This window comes from Octopus sinensis, linkage group LG5, assembly GCF_006345805.1.
Source record: "Octopus sinensis linkage group LG5, ASM634580v1, whole genome shotgun sequence".
In the NCBI taxonomy this organism is placed as follows: Eukaryota; Metazoa; Mollusca; class Cephalopoda; order Octopoda; family Octopodidae; genus Octopus; species Octopus sinensis.
In genome coordinates, this window is record NC_043001.1 from 122689555 (window position 1) to 122694554 (window position 5000).

The following is a 5000-nucleotide window of genomic DNA, read 5'->3' on the forward strand; positions in this document are numbered from 1 at the left end:
TCTATCACTATTTCGTCAAGTACGTTGAAAGTTGATTTCATTGATGAGCTCTGAAAACAATAACGAAACATGTCTAGAATTATGTCCCATACCTGTCCTTCCTCCCTCTCTCCCTAATATTACACATTGACTAGTATAACTTTCTTCTTCATTTCGTATCTATTTCTAGTAACTTTTTTTGTTAAATGCATTAAATATGTTTGCACTAACTTAACAATTATAGTAATTCTGATTTTCAGCTAAAATATTATAAAACATAATCGGAAGTAGTAAAGGATAATATAAACTCGCATAGCATTTAACACTCAGCTACTTTTCCTAACAAGACTCCAATTAAGTCGTTTACAAAATTCTACCGGAAATGTTCTCATTTTGGCACATTAACATGCATGAAGCTTGAAGCTGTTTCATTTGACTGACGCTGATAATTCCCTAGGGGACGGTACGACGGTCCATTAATTCTCATCTACAGCACTAAGACACAATCGCTATACATATCAAAGGATCAGTCTTGTATTTCCCTGTCGCTAGTCTTGGATAACATGCAATTAAACCCCTTAAAGTCGCTACGAATGCTACATCTCACGTTTACTGATGATCTTGCATGCCGATTTCATATTCAATTTACAACATACTTTCCAGCTTTAAAGAATGAATACTCTGATAAAAATAGACATTTATAATAAAAAAAATAAATATATACAGTAAAGATATTCTTTTCTAGGTACAAGGCCCGAAATTTTAGGGCTGGGGGCCACTCGATTAGATCCACCCAGTACGCAAATGGTTCTTAATTTATGGACCCCGAAAGGATGAAAAGCAAAGTCGACCTCGGCGGAATTTGAACTCAGAACGTAACGGCAGACGAAATACCTATTTCTTTACTACCCACAAGGGGCTAAACACAGAGAGGACAAACAAGGACAAGCAAACGGATTAAGCCGATTATATCGACCCCAGTGCGTAACTGGTACTTATTTAATCGACCCCAAAAGGAAGAAAGGCAAAGTCGACCTCGGCGGGATTTGAACTCAGAACGTAGCGGCAGACGAAATACATATTTCTTTACTACCCACAAGGGGCTAAACACAGAGAGGACAAACAAGGACAGATAGACGGATTAAGTCGATTATATCGACCCCAGTGCGTAACTGGTACTTAATTTATCGACCCCGAAAGGATGAAAGGCAAAGTCGACCTCGGTGGAATTTGGACTCAGAACGTAACGGCAGACGGAATACAGCTTAGCATTTCGCCCGGCGTGCTAACGTTTCTGCCAGCTCGCCGCCTTTACACAGTATAGATATCAATCTTTTATTGCTTAATACTTACTTCATATGATATTCCATTGCAGTTAATACGCCAGCAATACTGTTAGGCATACTTACGACCAAACTTTTGAAATAATCCGGAGTTATCTCTTGAGTCAGTGTAAGTGCATCGCCTAGTGGTTTGGGTGTTATATCCACGAGCTTTCGATCGTGACTTCTATTTCCACACAGAAGCGATGTACTGTATTCTTGAGCAAAGCACGTCACCTCAAATTTCTCCAGCTTAGTTACGAAGTTAATCCTGCGCCGGATGACGTCCTGTTTAAAAGGAAGTGTTGTAATCTTAGTCACGTATACGCCTTGACAGCTTCATTCTGATGAGTCATAGAGCTCATGACAGAGTGATTGGTTTCAAATTTTGGCACAAGGCCAGCAATTTTGAGAGAAAAAGTAAGTCGATTGCATCGATCCCAGTATTCAACTGGTACTTATTTTATCAACCCCTAAAGAACGAAAGGCACTGTCAACATCGGCGGGATTTCAACTCAGAACGTAAAGACGAACGTATTGCTGCTAAGATTTCTACTGGGCATGCTAATACTTAGTAATAGTAATATTAACTGCAAACGTCACTTAGACGTTTTAATCTTAGCGAAGGTGGAGGTATATATTATATAGATATATATATATATATATATATATATATATATATATATATATATATAAGTTCAGCAAAAATTTAGATTCATATTAATATGGTACTTATTTAGATGCACCAGAATTCTGTATGGTGTTATCCATAAAAATCTGAAGTGATTATAATCAAAATAAGCAACAGAATGACTCCGGTAATTTGGTACGATCGTTTCGTACTATATCATTTTATTAAATGTTGTAAGTATTACAACAGTTTTAAAATGCTGAGCACTCATCAGTCATTATAGACGTTTTCCATTAATACAAAACGATCGTACCAATTACCGGAGTCATTCTTGTTGCTTATTTTGATTATTATATATATATATATATATATATATATATATATATATACACACACTTTTCCCGTTTTGGAAATCAGCACACGTTTTCAACGGTTTTTTCTCATAAGACTGACAGAAGTAGATGTATTTACCCCTAGGCGTTCAGAGCTGCTGATAAGGATTAAAATGCTCTACATCAAAACCCGAAATCGCGATCCGTCTACGTACAATAGGAAATTACCTCCATTTGTCAGTTATTAAGATAGTGCATTTGTGGCTTTGAATTAGTTTAATTCTTATCGTTAGCAAAAGCGGTACTAGTCAATACCTTCTGTCACTTTTGTGACCACTACTAATTTTGCCTTTAGTTTCTAATTGCTAATAAGTCACGCTTTAATTTTTTATATATATATATATATGTATATGTATATACGACGCGTTCCCACAATGTTCCCGTCTTTAAATTCACTGAAAGAGCATTATGATCCGGAGTTAAGTAGAAAACATTTACCGAAGGAGCCAATGAGAATGAACCCGAAACCACGTAGTTGCAAAGCGAGTTGCTTAACCCTCAGTCATTCCTGCGCCTATTATTTCCTTTCTCTATAAATTTCTGACCTTGTGCTAAAACTACTCGATATTTTACTAATAATTATTAACTACCATCTTTCAACTCGCAAACAGAAAATTATAGTAATGGAAATCTCACAAATTTCTTGTTTATTAGTGTTGTTTAGAGCTATGATCATGATCTCTCCATCCTTAACTATTCTTTCTATCACCCAGATAGATTTAGGATCATACAGGGCCTAATTTAGACCCTGTAGGGTTCCTGGGCCTAAAATTTTTTTGGAGCCTAGACAATTTTTCTACTTATAAGCATTATAAGATAATAAAGAGGTCCTCGTTAAATCGAGTCTTATCCAAACAGTTTGAAAAAGACCTACAGCTTAAAAGAGCCTCGGTAGATTCAGAGGGATTTAGTTAAATTTAACATATTTTTATATTTAAAAGGACTCAATAAATCAAAGAAGGCTCAGTAATTTTAGAACTAGTTCTTCTGGGTTATAAATATTACAAACAATTTATTTTCTTGTAAATAGATATTAAAAAAATTTGAACTCCAATCTTTAGGTTTCTCTGAGTTACGGGTACCCACCAATGCTTGTGATTCTCAATGCTTTAGGTCCTGCATGCTTTGGGGTCCCACAGCTTTACGGTCCCTGGACATTGACCCATATAGGCCCTTGCACAAAGCCCTCCACGGAACTATGTTATCCCATGTGAATGATCCAGTGAAGAGCTGGTTCGTATTTATAGCAGATTAAGTGACAACTTAGAGGTTCCGTAGTTTGCTCTTGCAAAACCTATTTCAAACATTATGCATTTCCTCTGCCACTAGATAATTTTGCACTCAGCTTATCTATTTGTTTAGTTTTTCAGATGCTTACAATATAGATTGAATGAAAGATAGTTTGAGGAACGGCTATGCATGTTAGTAAATATTCTCCAAATCACGGCCAACAAACATCTACAACACGTAGGTGTTTAAACATAAAATGACCTTTACTATGTAACCTTATATATATTATATATATAGATATATATATATATATAATATATATATATATATATATATATATATATATATATGTATATATATATATGTATGTATGTATGTATGTATGTATGTATGTATGTATGTGTGTGTGTGTGTGTGTGTGTGTGTTGTGTGGAGGCGCAATGGCATGGTGGTTAGGGCAAGCGAACTCGCGGTCGTAAATCGCGGTTTCGATTCCCAGACAGGCGTTGTGAGTGTTTATTGAGCGACAACACCTAAAGCTCCACGAGGCTCCGTCAGAGGTGAATTGGGGGTGGCGATCCCTGCTGTACTCTTTCGCCATAACTTTCTCTCACTCTTTCTTCTGTTGGCCTGCTTGTTTAGCCAGCGGGGTGGCGTCATTTGAAGGTTAAACAATGCGAAGCGCATTGTGACCAGCGATGTGTAGCAACATCTGATAGCCTGGTCGGTCACGGTCACGGTCGTATATATATATATATATATATATATATATATATACGTATATACATACATGTATGTATGCATACACACATGTCGACACACACACACACATACACCACACGTTACATTGAATCTGAAGATAAATAAAAGTAGGTCTATAAGCTCAGACTAGTATCATATGATATCTCAACTGTTTTAAGTGCATTCTTGTACAAATTCTATGAAATTTAACCCTTCTAGTGTTATTCCTCAAAATAACTAACTTCACCGATTTGACTAAAAAATATGGTTTTGTAGCTGTACTCATATGACATACAAAATAATCTTTGACGAAGTGAAAATTCCAAATTAATATTGTGATGATATTTTAAGAAGGAAGAAATACTGGTGAATAAGTAGATTAATACGAAATTAATTGCTTAAAGAATTTAAAGAAAATTGGTAGAAGAGAAATTAAAATAGACTTTGCAGTGTTTTATAATACTAAGAAAACAAGGAATTTGAACGTCGAGTTTGTATTAAGGCGGCGAGCTGGCAGAAACGTTAGCACGCCGGGCGAAATGCGTAGCCGTATTTCGTCTGGCATTACGTTCTGAGTTCAAATTCCGCCGAGGTCGACTTTTACCTTTCATCCTTTCGGGGTCGATAAATTAAGTACCAGTTACGCACTGGGGTCGATGTAATCGACTTAATCCATTTGTCTGTCCTTGTTTGTCCCCTCTGTGT

The 5000-nt window shown here is 36.3% G+C and overlaps 1 long non-coding RNA gene across 1 annotated transcript in view; it reads left to right on the top strand.

The window, feature by feature from the left end:
- LOC118763549 overlaps window positions 1–5000 on the top strand; it is a 16691-nt gene that overhangs the window by 11205 nt on the left and 486 nt on the right. Inside the window, exon 2 of the long non-coding RNA XR_004999307.1 lies at window positions 4425–4427. This is a non-coding gene — a long non-coding RNA (uncharacterized LOC118763549). The remainder of the gene's footprint in view (window positions 1–4424; window positions 4428–5000) is intronic.